The sequence below is a fragment of the Triturus cristatus genome, chromosome 4_1 (genome assembly GCF_964204655.1).
Source record: "Triturus cristatus chromosome 4_1, aTriCri1.1, whole genome shotgun sequence".
Taxonomy (NCBI): Eukaryota; Metazoa; Chordata; class Amphibia; order Caudata; family Salamandridae; genus Triturus; species Triturus cristatus.
The window spans coordinates 1,204,370,662-1,204,387,504 of NC_140585.1; the positions used below are offsets into that span (position 1 = coordinate 1,204,370,662).

Below are 16,843 nucleotides of genomic sequence, written 5' to 3' on the forward strand. Positions count from 1 at the left end.
GCATAACCCTTCTAAAAGTGGTGGTACTGCTGCCACAACTGCTATATTTTTTTGCTAGCCTCCCAATATGGATTGCCGCAAGTGTCTTTCGAGACCTCAGGTCATTGGTCACGGGATTTGTAGGGTGGGGGCTAGTAGACGCAGAGTGGCACTCACAACATTTTAACTCCCAGACTTTGAAAATTACTATCAAGCGGCCCAGATTCAATAGCTCACACAGTGGGTGGCGGGCAGGAAGGCAAGGGCAGAGGAACTGGACCGCAAAGTTCCAGACATTCAACAGTTGTCCAGCACGATACTGAGACTAATGGTCTCAAGAACAAACAGTAGCCCAGAGTTCCAGGTACTGCGTAAGTGCTGGGGTCAGTTTTCGATTTCTGCAAAGAACAAGAGGTCTTGTACCCCGGACATCCTACTAGAATGGCTAAGGGCGCTGCCACATGGAGGAGATTAGCACGGACTAAGGGATTGGGTAGTGGCAGGAGTATGCACAGTGGGGGCTTTATATGAGGACGGGACATTGTTACCATTTGAAGACTTTCAAGAAAGATATGAACGCCCAAGAGGTTATTCCCTCTTGCATAGAGCGCCAACAGTTGCAATCCAGAAGCACTGGAAGTTGGGAATGGAGGAACCTCCGCTGTCAGCCGGGTGCCAGTACATATTGTTAACCTCAGGAACATACAAAGCAATCACATGCTTGTACCGCCGTCTTTGAGACAAGGGTGTGGCAACCTTAGACAAATTAAGCGCGCATTAGGAGCAGGATTTGGGGATTCCCATAGAGGAGAAAGTATTGGAAGGTCTATTGAGTCGCTTCCCCAAGGTTTCCAGGAACCCGCAATTTAAGCTGATTAACTTTTATGTGCTACATAGGCCATATCTCACTCCGGATAGGATAAACAGATACTTCACGACGAGAGATGCTGCATGCTCACGCTGTGTGGAGACAGGAGTAGAGTTCCTCCACGTTTTGAAGTTGCCCACACCTGGGGAGGTTTTGGAAAACTATCACCGACAGGCTATCCGAGGTGTTGGACAGGGAGGTCCACTATAAACCACAACACTGCCTCCGCCATTGGTTCCCACATACCTTCAAGGCTAAAATCACTAGTAGGTTTCAGGACCTGGTCCTTCTCCTGGCAAAAACAGAAATAGCCCGGAGCTGGAAGGGATAAAGGAGACCTAGTCCGGAAAGCTGGAAAAGGGAGCTGTTACGCAGGTCGGTCTAGGAAGGGACAGTCTGAGCTAGGAATGCTAAGAGAAGAAAGGGCTCACTGGAGTCGACCAGAGCCTGGACGGCACTAGTCTAGGAACTGAAAAATGGAACTGGACGCCTGACTGAAACCCTAAGGACAATAGGTGATTAAGCGCACCACCAGGGAGGATCTAGGGGAGGCTTACGACAATGTAACGAGAATAGATAAGTCTCCCTATAGAGCGAGAGAATTCGCTAATCTGATTTAATTTAATGGTTTGATTGGAAATTATCTGTTGGGATCAGATGATGAGAAGGAGGGAACCAGGCCTCCTTCTGTTATTTTAAGACTGGCCCACCATGACACGCCTGAGGGTAGGGGGGGGGGGAGATGGGGAGGGGATGTTGTTGTTCATAGTAATAAACAGGATATCTGGTGACTCAAATTTATCGTTCAAACCTAGGCGAGTTGATTGTTAAAGGGAATTTCACTAGACTTGTTGTTTACTGTATTTGAGGAAGGCCCAACTAGTAGATCTTGCAGCAATAAAGAAATCTTATCAGGAATAAACGGCTGAGCACTGTAAGCTCTGTGGCTGCAGAAATATTCCTTGAAAGTGATGCATGTGTAAACCAATAACAATCGGTTGGAAAATAAAAATCAGATCAACTTGGGTCACGGACGTTCTCAGGTCGTTCCAAACTGCAGCCAATACTCAAACCACTGCGTACCATAGGGCAAGGGAGTAGTTACCTAAATGGCAGCTGGCAGCAACTAAACAAAGAACAAGGCTTATGGAAGAAACAAAAATATGTTTGCCAAAAGTTTCTATTCTTTTACACACTCAATCAGGTGGGGTGGTAGGAAAGGTACTCTAGCAGCATGACGTAAATCTCAACACAAGTTTTACATTTCCAGATGCAGTCTGGTAAAAAATAATCCCATGGTGAGGAATCTTTGGTAAGAAGGATCCATCAGAATATATTTTTAGATATTGTATACAGAATATAAGGCATGTTTGAACTTATTTCCAGTACTGTTATACAGAATTAGGAGTTATGTACAGTAGTTAATGGCGTTAATGCTAATTATGATATACTACTACTTGGATGTATTTGCTTACCGTCTTTCATGCAGAAGATGGTCATGGGCCTTTTCACATTTGCTCGCCTCACTGATTTCATTGAGGTTGTTAGTGGAGCAGGTGATTAGTCAATACTATACTTCTTTATACATTTTCTGCTACAATGGTATTGGAGTTAATGTGGCAATTTTCCTTTATTAGTAACTACAATACTTGACTCCATATTTCTCTGTTGTACAATTACACATTTTCTACAATGTAGCATCTTTCTTTAATACTTGATCTTTGTCCAGCTAAAAATATATTCTACATTAATTTTGTAAGTACGTTTGGATTAGCATTTCATCATAATTGTCTTTATTGGACTCATCAGTTTTGTAGCACTCTTGTTGATAACAGAAACCATCTGCAATTAAAAGAGAATGGCATTAGTAAATATTTAGATTTATGTTTGACATTTTGCTAGTGCATATGCATATTTTTCCTACCTTGAATTGTATTGTACATATTCATTCATCATCAGGGCCACTGGAAGTATGCGGCAGGGTTTACTAAATTATGTGTCAGCAAAATGCCAATTTGCAGCACATTTTGTAGGATTATTACAGCATGATTTTGTCAATTTTACAACACTGTCTGGGCTTAGGTTTCACCTCACTGGTAACAGTTTAACATTCAAATTCAGCAACAACAAAAAAACTTAGTGGTGACCAGTCAACCTTTGCATAGGGCCTTACACTGGGCAACAACACAGGTCATCACAATTGTAGGAAGTGTTGCTCTGTTTGAGCTAGAAACAAACATTTCTTGTTAAAATCTGCATATTATACAGCAAATCCATACTTGTGTGAAAAATGCTGCAGCGTAGCAGATTTCCAGTGGCCCTGATCATATTATCTACATAATGTTGAAATACATTTAAAAGCGAATTACAATCCGTCAACCATAGATTTTTCATCAGTTGAGAGCTTTTGTGCATTAATATTAGTCACTTTGCATCATAATTCACACATTTATACTTACTGCCACAGAGCTATTGTAATTGAAAAAAAATTGCTATGATATGTTGTGTTTTTTTGACTTAGGCTAATTAGGCCTCCACACCATCTTCCTAAAAAAGAATGCTGTTTAATAATATTCATTCTGTGTTTATATTCCTCATCTGATGCTATGTGCAGCAAGATGCAGATTGTTTGTTTCTGTAGGATACTATTCTCAAAGGGCTTGCTAGAGGAAGCCTTTTGTGGTAAATATTGAAGGTCTTTCTGCTTGCACATTACTTTGTTCTAACAACTGAAACAGGCATGAGGTCGGAAGAAAATAATCTAAATTCACATACTGGGATCATGCTAAGCTGATAAGGCTATGTGACGATATAGAATGTAATATGATGTGTAATGATCAAACCATGCGTACTTTGCTAGGCAATAAAACTGTATATAAACCCCTCGATTGGTGGGGTGAGCAAGAACTGTTATACCAAATCTTTTTGTTCTCTACTAGGGATGGCATCCAATTTCTTACTGATTTTGCCGCACTCTTAAGACTAGTAAAAAGAAATCATTTTTTTTTTGCCTATTACTCTCCATTTGATGGCTTTCATGGCAAATGGCGTTTATGCATTTTAATGAGATTATTGCTGCATCTTTAATATTTCTTCATTTTACCTTGCATTTTGTAATACACCTTCATGGTTTTTCAAAGATTTCTGGTCTTAAACACCCTTCATTATTTATTATGGATTGTATTTTTGGATGCATTTCCTCATAAATTTGAGGTTAACACCGTCCCCCATCCACCCAATGTTTGTGCACCCACTGACAGATTTTTCTAAGGGCCATGCACACCAACAAGTTATTACGTACTACTTTTAAATGTATTACTTTCCGTTGTATTTTCCAGGAATGCCCTTTAACCCCAGATTATTAGCTTCAAGTATGAAACCCTTTGTTTGCATTATAAGCCGATTAATGTAACTGTCTTATCCTTTAGCCCCAATGTACAAAAATTGACCCTACTTCTGGATGATGCACTATAAAGTCAGAGACCACGTTAGAGCCCTCCCTGTCTTTGTGAACCACTTACATGAATTCCAAGATATCACGGTGTATTCAATACATGTCAAAATCCACATTTTAAAGCTTACACTCTCTGAAGTAGCAATGATTACCTTCAAACACCATTTTCAACTTCAATGGACCATGCTACGTATAGTGGAGTTAGGATTACAACATCCAAATTCCAAGAGATAATGGAGGCGAACTGACATTCAATTACCATGCGCTTCTTGAGCAAATTAAGATGAGTTTGAAAAGATGGCTGATGGATAGGCAGGTTTGCCACAGTGATAGTGACAGCACTAATGTAGGATCTCCATTCCTTCCAAGCTGATAATTCCAGAACATTTTTCCTTTTTTGAAGTTTTACAACAATCCATCTATCCATAAATTCCTGCAAAATATCCCAATAAATATTTTCCATTACAATATTCCAGCAAGATACATCAAAACAGGATTTAGCCCTACCAGACACTAAGATCTACTACCAGGGAACAAAAAATTAGAATTTTTCTACAATAATCCACTATCTATTGTGCTATCACCTACTTCAGTACCGCTGTCTCCCCCCCCCCCTTTTTTATAATGTGAGATGCATTTGCTATGAAGCAGATCATCACCTTCTCGTGCCTTAACATTCAAATCTGGTTTGCTTTAAACGAAGGTCCTTTTGATAAGCAGACATATGGATATGTTTGAGAAAGGAATAGTGAAATACGTGACCAAGTGTAAATTAAAGTTTAGTTTAAGTATCTCCACTCAGCCCAATTGCACCACTTGGTGATGCACCCAGCAGCTTGAGAAGCAGCGATAAGATAGAAACAGCTTTGAAAAAGCTCTCCACTCATTACTATCAATGGACTTAAATCTAACCTTAATATTATATTGTGAATCTCAGCACACCACTGAAGAAGCCTGAGATCATTTTCAATATAAATATTCAAGGAATTTTAAAGGTATGGGTGCAGTCATGTCAATAAAAGCATTATTTGTACAAGCCAAGTAGCCTGTTGCTGTTTGAGGACTTCAAACCCCAGGATACCATGCGCCAGGAGGTGCTTCAAGCTCAACAGGGGAGTGGTCTATCTAGCACTATAAAGCGCTGCATAGTTTCCCGCCACGCAAGACGTGCGCGGGCCAAGGGCAGGCCCATATTGCGCCCGTCAGCAACAGAAAGAGGCAGGACAGATTGGCAAGATCATCTGGGCTATAGGAAAACTGCTGAACTCACTCCATTCTCTCAAGAGAGTGACTTTTAGTGGCTTGTGTTTTCTGAATTTTAATCGCCCTCAAACGAGTGATATGTTCTACCACTGGAATGTCTGATTAGTGTATTGTTTGTTGAATAAATTTGATCAATTTTAGAGATTGAAATTTTAATCTCTGTAAAAGAGTTATTGGCTAACTAAGGTCAACCATGGTAAAACGGAAGGAGGCTGATAAAACCCTCGGAGTAGGGAGTGCTAAGAAAATCCCCAGGCATGCAGCTGAAAATTGTACCCTTCGTGAAGGTCATTGAGAAGCGGAGGGGTTATTAGCCCCTAAAGATAAAGACCAAGGGAGGAGCTGTGAGAAGGTGGCCTGGTATATGCTGTCCACTAATTAAAGTGGGCACCCTGTACCAGTCCACACGGCCCTTATGATGTATATGGTCATAGATAACCTTATTGAAAGCTATCCTAGTGGTAGCTTCAGGCTTAATCTTGAAGGAATGTTAAGCAGCTTGTTTTTCCAGAATATCACCTCCTGAATGACTAAATGAAAGAGAACCACACAGTAGTTGTATAGCAATATGTATATATTAATATAACACACTCTACTATCCTCTACACGAGGATAGAACACAAAGCACACAGTACGAATTCAATAGAACCGTTGTAAGTAGCACAATACACAGTGGCTCCAGGGGGAGACCAAACCATATACTAAAATAGTGGTATAACCGTTATGACTGAGATCAAGACAAGGTCTAGAGCACGTAGAATCGCTGGGACTCCAAGGAACAACCCAAGGTGAGTAGACAGGGACCCCACGGAGGCCGGGTGCAGTGTAGGAACACTACCGCAGGCTCCGTACAATTCTAAGGGGAAGTCACGGTTACACTTTTAAAGTTTAAGGACTCTTCTAGGAGGACTTTGAGCGAACCCTTTGGAACTTATGAGTTTGAAGAGCCATCCCACCCGTGGATACCGTAGTACCAGTGTTACCTATCCCAGAGGAGCTGGGTGCTTAGGTTTGAAGTGGCGTCAGGAACTCGTTCTCAATGGAGGGCTGTGAAGAAGTACTGCTGCCGCGCAAGTGAAAATGGTCCGGTGGAATCCAAGCCTGGATTCTAGATGGAAGGAACCTGAAAGCAGAGGGGAAAGAGTCTGGGTCACTTCAGAGTGACCAGGGGCTCAGGAGACGAATGCCCACCAATGTCGGGTGCTTCAGGTGCAAAGAAGGGATGCTTGACTCTGCAGCCACGAGGACCAGGAGACGTCGAGGATGACCAGGAACCGTAAGTGAGCTGTCCCACGAAGGAGGTCGAGTGCTGAGGGGTCAGTGTCCGGCAGGAGCACCAACAAGCCTTGGCAAAAGCAACCCGCGCAGGAAGGTCAAGCAGGTTATGGTGTGGACCAGCAATGGGGAGTCAGGGCACGTCTGGAACAACCAGGAAAGCCCACGAGAAATCAAGATGACCTTCAGGGGAACCCACAGGCCAAAGGACCAGGAGTCGCGAGGGGACCTCGAGCAAAATTGCTCAGGGTCAGGACTACATGGAGTCCAATGCACAAGTTTGTGAATTGTCAACAAGCATATGCACTTGCAAATGGACGCGGTGCACAGGGGTTCGGGTTACGCAGCCCCTACGAGGGATACTGGCCTCAAACTCAGTGAGAATGCAGATCGACCTCAGGGACCTTCAGGAACCCACCTCCTATGTTGCTGAAATCTTCAGAGTCCGCAGGAGTTCAGGAGCAGCAGACCAGTCAGTTGCGCTTCAGGTGCCTGCGAAGCAGGGGAGTGACTCCTTCACTCCAAGGGAGATTCTTCGGTTGTCTTAAGTGCACCACAGGTCCTGCACGGACCCTGTATGGAGCAAAAGGCGCAAACTAAGCTTTGGACGGAAAGGGGGACTATGTTGAGCCAAGTCGAGGTCTAGCGAAGTCCAAGGTGTCCAGACGGTCGAAGGTCAGTGGTTTCTTCTTGTAGAATCTTGTCAACGTTAAATCCAATGTCCTGTAGCCAGGTAACCCATTTTATACCCACGGAAGAAGGTTGGACAGATTGAGGGGACCCTCCTAGGGGAGGGGCAGGACAGAGGGATGGCTACACCCATGTCCTTTGTCCAGTTTCACACCAGAGCAGGAGCCAATGGCTCCCAGAACTGGTTTGAGCTGGAGTATGCACAGAGACACCAAATGTGGCCTAAGTGCAGAATTTGAGGCACTCTGATTGCACCCACCCAGCCCCAATACACTAAATCGTGTCTGGGAGGTGGTCACACCTCGCTGTGACAGGATGCCTATTGTGCTGCCTTCCTCTGCTCGAGCTTGTCTCAGCAGCAGGAGGGGAGAAATGTGTCTCTGGTCGGCAGCATCCATTTTGTGCTGTCCGGGTCAAGAAGGCTGGCACCAGTAAGACCAGTGACCACAAGAAGCTCGCTTCAGAAGGGTGGAATCATACCTCCCACACCAGATACTGGTGTGAAGGTATGATTTCAAGGGGTTTGATACCAAACTCAATAGGTTTCTATGCAGCCGTTTTCAAGATAGCATTTACCGCGAGGTTATAATGCACCTCTACCTATATGTCTCGCTGAGTCACAGATAGCCTGGGAGAATGGTCTCCAATGGCTGAAGAAAGGCTCTGCTCATGCAGGGGTATCCTCTCACACAGAACTCGGCACACTGCCTTCAGGATTGTTAAGGCCTGCTATAGGGGTGACTTATAAGTTTTAAGTGTAGTGACAATTAGATATAGGGAACCTATATCTAGGGTAAGTGGTTCAAGCACCATCTTACACAGGCTACAGTAGCAAACCACGAGATCCATTTTGCATGGCCTCTCATGGGTGGCATAATACATGCTTAAGCCCATGGGAGGCCTCTGGGGTACCTATGCCCTGGGTACATGTGTACCATATACTCGGAACTGACAAGTGTACCCCAGTATCCAATCTGGAGTGTACCAAAGTACAGGTATGTCAATTTAAGGGAGAAAGCAGATATACTGGGGTCCTGATTAGCAGAAACCCAGTCAGACTAGTCAAAAACAGTAAGACATCAAGCAAAAAGTGGGGGTAACCATAAGAACCAGATACTACTTTCCTACAGGAGCCACCAAGGTAAGAGGGAAGGTAAGGAATAAGATTGACACACAGAAGAGCATTGTAACTTATTTTAATAAACCATCTAACAATCACGCTCCAGAGACATCTACTATTGATGTCAACCTAAGTTTACTCCCCCACCCCCATCCCCCCATTGTGAGTGTTACTCAGGAATTAGCAAATTATTTAAGCCTCGAACAGACCCCAGTTTTAGTTAATGTTGAGTGCTCTAACCATCATGTGGTGTTGGAGCACTTGGGGAATATTTATCTCCCTGTGAATAAGAGGGTTGATTATTCAAAGAATAATGAAGGGAAACAAAGTAAGTGTCTAGAGGACCAGCTCTATCTGATAAGGTGTGAAATTGTAAGTTTAAGGGATTGTATGAGTAGACTATCCTAAGCGTTAAATGATAAACTGGATACTCTTTCTGATCTAGTAATGAAGGTTAGCTTACCAATGGAAGGAAGCAAAATAAAGCTAACCCTAGTTCAATCTAATACTTTTGTAGCCCATAGTGCAACTTTAAGTGGAGCTAAAAGTGCGAGTAAAAAGGCTAGGGGGAACTGTAGAGGGAGTCCAACATTGCGTTATGTAGATCTATGCCAGGATATGGCTTCTGCACATAATACGGCTATGTCAAGACAACCGGAATTTCCTCTTTAGACATCCCCTCCAGTTACAGTGGCAAATGTGCACACAACAGCAAGGTAGAAAGAGTAGTGTTGAGCTCACAACCCTATTATCAAGCCCTATGACATTTACATGGTGAATGTCCCCAAAATCCATCCTGGAACTAAGGAAACACATAATGAACTAGTAAAACAAATCTATTTACTGGAAAAGGCAAAAGAGGGGATGTAGATCAATAATAAGGGAGGCTATAGTAAAAGTGGAGCACTTCACTACAGATGGCCATCAGTTGGATTACATATGCCTGAAACGAAGAAATCCGGAACACGTTGATGGGTTAATCACACAAAGTACATTTCAGTCCCAATAACAACATACAGATAAGACTGAAAATTAATCCCCTAGGGTACACAGCGGATCAACCAATTGTAAAGGAACATAAAGTATCTATGTTTATTGATTCCCTTGAAAATAAGGAGTACTTTCAGTTATCAGAGATAGATTGACTTAGGAATGTCAACGGGGAGTCTGCCCCTATATTAATATACATAAGGAATGAACAGTATCCACCATCAAAGCAAAAGCTACTCCCAGATACAAACACTATAGCAATGTATGATAGAAACTTACTGACAAGTCCTGTAACACTTACATTGCCCCGTGTACACCACCCGCAACTGGTCCCCCGCAGAAGCGGGAACAAGATCACTGCCGACCAGCTCACCACATCCCTGAGCCAGAACCCCCCCACCAGATCAGCGAACCCCAACCAAGCCGCCAACAACCTCACAAAATGGATCAGCAACTGCGCAGACGACCTCGCTCCACTGAATACCCCCCCCCCCCCGCCAGACCCGGCACCAAGAAAGCATCTTGGTTTACCGACGAACTCAAGAGCTCCAAGAAGAACTGCCGGGCCCTCGAGAAAGCCTGGCGCAGAGACCCAACTACAGACAAAATGACCACCCTCAAGCTCGCCACTCGAAGACATCACCAGCTGATCCACGCCACCAAGAAATCCGCATTCAAGGAACGACTGGACAACAACGCCCGCAACAGCAAGGAACTCTTCAACATCGTCAAAGAGCTCTTGAACCCCAGCGCCGGAAACAACGACATCACGCCCTCGCAAGACCTCTGCAACTCGCTCGCCTCGTTCTTCCACAGCAAGATCGCAGACATACACAACAGTTTCAGCACACAGCCAACGCACCCTACGACCGGAACAACGCCCCCCACCACCACCCCCCGCGCCTGGACCCCAGTCAACACCGAAGACACCATCCGCACGATGAACTCCATCCACTCAGGATCTCCAACCGACCCCTGCCCTCACCACGTCTTCAACAAGGCCGACTCCGTCATCGCACCCCACCTGCGGGACATCATCAACGCCTCCTTCGACACCGCCACCTTCCCAGAGAGCTGGAAGCACGCCGAACTCAGCGCCCTACTGAAGAAACCACCAGCGGACCCCACCGACCTCAAAAACTACCGCCCCATCTCGCTCCTTCCTTTTCCAGCCAAAGTCATCGAGAATACCGTCAACAGACAACTGGCCGCCTTCCTCGAGACGAACGGATCCCTCTACCACTCGCAGTCCGGCTTCCGGGCCAACCACAGCACCGAGACCACCCTCATCGCAGCCACCGACGACATCCGAGCTTTGCTCGACAACGGGGAAACAACTGCCCTCATCCTCCTGGACCTCTCCGCGGCGTTCGACACGGTCTGCCACCGCACCCTAGTGCAGCGCCTCAACAACATCGGTATCCAGGAGAAGGCACTGGAATGGATCATCTCCTTCCTCGCCGGAAGAACACAGAGAGTCCGCCTAACCCCGTTCAGATCCAAGGCCACCGAAGTCATCTGCGGCGTACCACAAGGATCATCACTCAGCCCCACCCTCTTCAACGTCTACATGAGCCCCCTCGCAGCCATCGCACGCCAACACAACAACATCTCCTACACCGACGACACCCAGCTGATCCTCTCCCTCACCAACGACCCCGCCACCGCCAGGACCAACCTACACGAAGGGATGAAAGACGTAGCCGAGTGGATGACGAACAGCCGCCTGAAACTGAACTCAGATAAGACGGAAGTCCTCATCCTGGGATCATCACCCTCCGCCTGGGACGACTCCTGGTGGCCCCCTGCCCTTGGCAGCGCACCCAAACCAACAGACCACGCACGCAACCTGGGCTTCGTCTTGGACTCCTCCCTCTCCATGACCAGACAAGTCAACGCCGTCTCCGCATCATGCTTCAACATCCTACGCATGCTACGCAAGATCTTCCGGTGGATCCCCACCGAAACCAGGAAGACTGTCACCCAGGCCCTCGTCACCAGCCGACTGGACTACGGCAACTCCCTCTACGCCGGAACCACAGCCAAACTCCAGAAACGACTCCAGCGCATCCAGAACGCCTCATCCTGGACATTCCCCGATACAGCCACATCTCTGTACACCTAAGAAACCTGCACTGGCTCCCCGTCAGCAAGAGAATCACGTTCCGACTCATCACCCACGCACACAAAGCTCTCCACAACCAAGGCCCAAGATACCTCAACGACCGCTTGACCTTCTACACTCCCACCCGCCAGCTTCGATCAACCAGCCACGCCCTCGCCGCCGTCCCCCGCATCCGAAGAGCCACAACAGGTGGAAGATCCTTCTCCTACCTGGCTGCCAAGACGTGGAACTCCCTCCCCATTCACCTGCGCCTGACCCAAGACCACCTCTCCTTCAGGAAGCAACTCAAGACCTGGCTGTTCGAGCAGTAGCGGACCCCCCTCCCCCAAGCGCCTTGAGACCCTCCGGGTGAGTAGCGCGCTATACAAATGCTTGATTGATTGATTGAATACATAAGGGTGGGCTGGAGGTGTCAATGGGCAACTATATAAATATGTTGTCCTGGAATGTAGTGGGAATCAAAACAAAACTTTTAGATCCGCAGTTGGGAGCTTTTATAAACCACGATCATGTTCTACTGCTTCAGGACACATGGGCAGTTCAACCAGTCTCTAGATCTGGGTTCCTTGCATTTAGTGCAAATGCACTACCCTCCACGGCAAGGCGACCGTCAGGTGACCTTTTGATATGGCTAAGGCTAGATTTGTTCCCAGTAGTGAGATTAGTGCCTTTGAATTCAATTGACTTAGTCACCCTTGAAATTAAAATCACCACTCCAACAGGAACAAGATATATAGTTTTAGTAAAGATGTACATTAGATAAGTACCCCCAAATGCTCTATCTGCTATAGTGGGCAACTTAGCTGAGTTAATAGGGCAGTAAAGATCGTAGCGGGAGACTGCAATACACAAATACCAACTGAGCATCGTTGGGATTCATTAGCATTTCACTCCTATGGAGCAGCCTGGCTGACAACAAAAAATTAAGAAAGGTAGCATCTCCGTTTTTGGCTCCAACTATAGATCACGGCCTGAAAATTGTAAACAGCAATTCATTATCTGTTGTCCATCGCACCCAACTTTCAAAAGAGGACTACTGACCACAAGTATAGATTATATATTTTTAGATATTGATTTATGGTCGGAATTACACAATATGAAGGTAATCCCAAAACCAGAGAGCGATCATCAGGCCTTAAGTGTAACGTTTTTTGACAGGTGCATTTAGTGAAATAAATCTGTCATCTTTTAAACTAAAAGTTCAATTGGAAGTTACTAATAATAGAAGAAATTTGAAATGGCAAATAATTGCATCGAATACTGAGCTCTTGACACTATTATATGATTTATTTGTGGAAAAACTCTGTGATAAATTTTACTAATATCCATAATTTTAATTTTGTTAACCTCTATTGTGAATTAATGAACCAGCCAAGACTCTTCTTTGTGAAGGAACAAAAGAGATTCCAGAAAAAACATTGTTCTCACTAGGTTCTTGAAAGATTGCAGCCTAGAGGAAAATCCTACTTTTGAGAACCATAAAAAAGGGCACTAGAGTAGAAATAGGCAAGACAAAGAATAGATATGAGACTTCCCTTAAAACAGCTAAACAGGAATGGGACATGAAGGAATGGATGGAAATAACAGAAGCCTTAGAAATTGGGGTCAAAAGGCTTTTTGGAAGTTGATAGCAGTTAGTACGCAATAATAACACCAGATAAAATAGGTAGGCCATTATCATTATGAAAGTCTATATGAAGAATTGGACTGTGACAAAATATCCAAAAGACCCCCAGTAGAGGAATTGGGTGGGACCCAGAGGAATTCTAAAACACCCCCAGTAGAGGAATTGGGTGGGAGTCGTGGGACCCAGAGGAATTCTAAAAAACTGTGGAAATTAGTTTATCTATTGAAACTGATGACCCCTTACATTTGACCATAGCTGAAACAGCCCTTGCACTAAAGCAGACGAAGAGGTAAAATGCCCCTGGGTTAAATGGAATTCAGGGATGTGAAATTCCTATATCCCGATGCCCAGGACATATTGTTTGGGGCCAAGGGCAACAAGTTTTCATGTATATTTTGTCCTTGGGACAAGTAGGCCCAACCCCCTGCAACACAGACCCTTTGGCTGCCAGTTTGTAGTACTACATTATGGATCAGGGAAGGGCCCTATGTTTTTGCCCATATGGTAATGCTGTTCAAACTTGTATTTATGGTTCATTCATTGAAAGCCTTTATTATTAGGGTGAGCGCTCTAAGTAAACGTTATAAGCTACGACTGCTTTACTGACAGTGGTTCCGGCATAAAAATGCGCACACAAGTTTTCAAAGTTTAGCAATATGAGGCTATGTATAATGCCCCCAGATTTAATGCAAATATTTGTAGAAGCCTGAAAGCAAGATTGAGGATTCTTAGGTTTCCAAATAAAATGTTCATAAAAAACATGGAAGCTGGAAAAAAACCTTTTGCTAAACTACTGTAGATTTCAGGTACCATTTATTTGCAACATCATTTAGTAACGTGTTGATGCATGCTAGTATTTCCCAATCATATTCATAATAGAAAATCAGTGTAACCAGTTTCAATAAGATTGAGGGAAACAAAAATAAACAAGCATTGGCAAAGCCAGTAGGTCTGAAACTGGTGGTCAGCTTTTTAGTTTTGTCAATGTGCGACTTGTTTTGGCATGAGTTTTGTAAAACTTTATTGGTGTGCGAGCTGCCAGGCCCTCACCATTATAACAAACATTGGCAAAAGCAACATTAGTTTTTTGGTCTCAAAAAGAAAACACTGCCAATGTAGTTACTGGCAGTGAACAAAACTACTTTGTGTGCCGATATGCTCCTTGTTAAACAGCAGAATGCTGTCACTCACAGTGAAGCCAGCAGATACAGAGATAGACAGAATTTTAATTAACACAAAAGGTCACGGTCAACGCCAGACCAACTTAGGGGCCCAATTATTAAAGAAAGTCTCAAAAGTGCACCCATGGTCTATGTCCCTGCATTGTGCAGCTATACGGCTTTTGTGAAATCCCAAGAATTTACAGAAGTAGGACAAGAAATAGTACTCCTAGAAAATATTTGTGAACTGCATTTTAGCATGAGCAAATTTGCATGTGTAGATTTGCCCATGCGAAAATCTGAGTGTTTGCAAGTTCACTTTCCCTCCAGCCACTCCCCCCTCCCCCCCCCCCCCAACACTGGAAGAAGGTTTACATCTGCCATTGTCAGGGGTAAATTTCCAACATTTCTCATTATGCTGAAAGATAAGAGAAGAGTTGTTGAAAACCCTGAAAACATCCAAGTTAGTAGGTTTGCACAGACTCAAAAGGGCATTCTAACCCTGCAACTATTGCTTATGCGTACACAAGTTTTCAAAGTTTAGCAATATGAGGCTATGTATAATGCCCCCTGATTTGATGCAAATATTTGTAGAACCCTGAAAGCAAGATTGAGGATTCTTAGGTTTCCAAATAAAATGTTCATAAAAAACATGAAAGCAGGAAAAAAACATTTTGCTAAACTACTGTAGATTTCAGGTACCATTTCTTTGCAACATCATTTAGTAACATGTGTTGATGCATGCTAGTATTTCCCAATCATATTCATAATAGAAAATCAGTGTAACCAGTTTCAATAAGATTAAGGGAAACAAAAACAAACAAGCATTGGCAAAGCCAGTAGGTCTGAAACTGGTGGTCAGCTTTTTAGTTTTGTCAATGTGTGACTTGTTTTGGCATGATTTTTGTAAAACTTTATTGGTGTGCGAGCTGCCAGACAAAGGGATGCCATATTTAGCCTTCCCATTTTCTTATGAAGGTTCCGCTTGGGCCTATTTTGTGATGTTTTCAAATGCATATCAGGACCGATTTAGACGTCCAGTTGGTTTATATGGTAGTGAACCAGATTTTAGTCATAGTTCTCTGATAAAAGGGATAGTGGCTATGGCTAAGATTATGGAGAAAAGTAAGGCTCCTGTTGATGAGAAACAGGCATACGATGATTGGAACGTGACTCGTTGCGCTACTAGCCTTACAGATAGGGTTAAACAGGGAAAATCTCCACCAATTTGGACTGTGCCTCATTGAGGTAACTTTTGTTTACAAATGAATGGCCAGACTACTGACACTGGACAAGGAAAGAGTGTTTGTTCCCATACATACATCCACACATCTCAGAATTCGCCACCGTTAGTGCCATCCCAGGGCACGTATTTTGTCTGCCACGATAAGAGCGTACACGTGGCTACCAACGGATTTTTCAGGAACATGCTATATAGCCTTTCTTCTCCCTCTTACCTACACTGCTCCTTCGGGACATCACAGAAACAGATATGGCAGAGGGATTATGGATTCTAAAGACACAGCAGGACAAGAGGGGGGTGATTTCCTTAAAGGATTTCTTCCTTTTTGGGGCCCAATGGCCAACAGTAGAAACATGAGACTATTGGTTCGTGTTGTTGAGACTACCATAGATATCACTGTGGGAGCCTTGAGTAATCTCACAGCTGAACTTCAGGCGGATCGTCTCATGACATTGCAGAACCGGATTGCTCTGGATGTTATTCTTGCGGATCATGGTGGAGTTTGTAAATTGATTGGATCTAGCTGTTGCATTTATATACCTGACGACGCCCCTACGGTATACCAAGCCATCTCCAAATTACATGTGATCTCCGAGTCGATTCATCAGGACGAAGGAGATTGGTCTTTATTGGAATGGTTTTGGGGATTACTGTCCAAATGGGGATGGAAGGTATTAACATTCCTTGGAGTGGTTTTAGCCATCATTTTTTCCTGTTGTCTCTGTATGCATGTGGCCCCGCTATCTGTGGTCTTTGTGCCACTATGTGTGTCCCAAGGCCTGTGCCACGGAAGACGGAGAGCATTAAAATAATGTTGCAGCAACAGCTTGATGACCTCATGGCCATTGACGTCGACTCAGATTAAAATGAGTCTGTGTGTTTTGCCTGAGTAATGGCAAAAGGAGGGTCTGAGGTAATTCAGTTTTCGTATTCAGCCACCATTTTGTGTCTTTCTGCCATTTTGTGTTGCCCTCACTCAGGCAGCACGGTGAACGAGGTGTTGTTTTCCCTCATCCTACTGCAACGTGTCAAATAACCTCCTGCCTCTG

At 44.4% G+C, this 16,843-nt stretch overlaps 1 long non-coding RNA gene across 1 annotated transcript in view; it reads right to left on the reverse strand.

Moving 5' to 3' along the window:
• Window positions 1–2,454: 2,454 nt before the first annotated feature.
• LOC146856399 (uncharacterized) overlaps window positions 2,455–16,843 on the reverse strand; it is a 114,667-nt gene continuing 100,278 nt past the window's right edge. The window contains exon 3 of the long non-coding RNA XR_014980942.1: window positions 2,455–2,689. This is a non-coding gene — a long non-coding RNA (uncharacterized LOC146856399). The remainder of the gene's footprint in view (window positions 2,690–16,843) is intronic.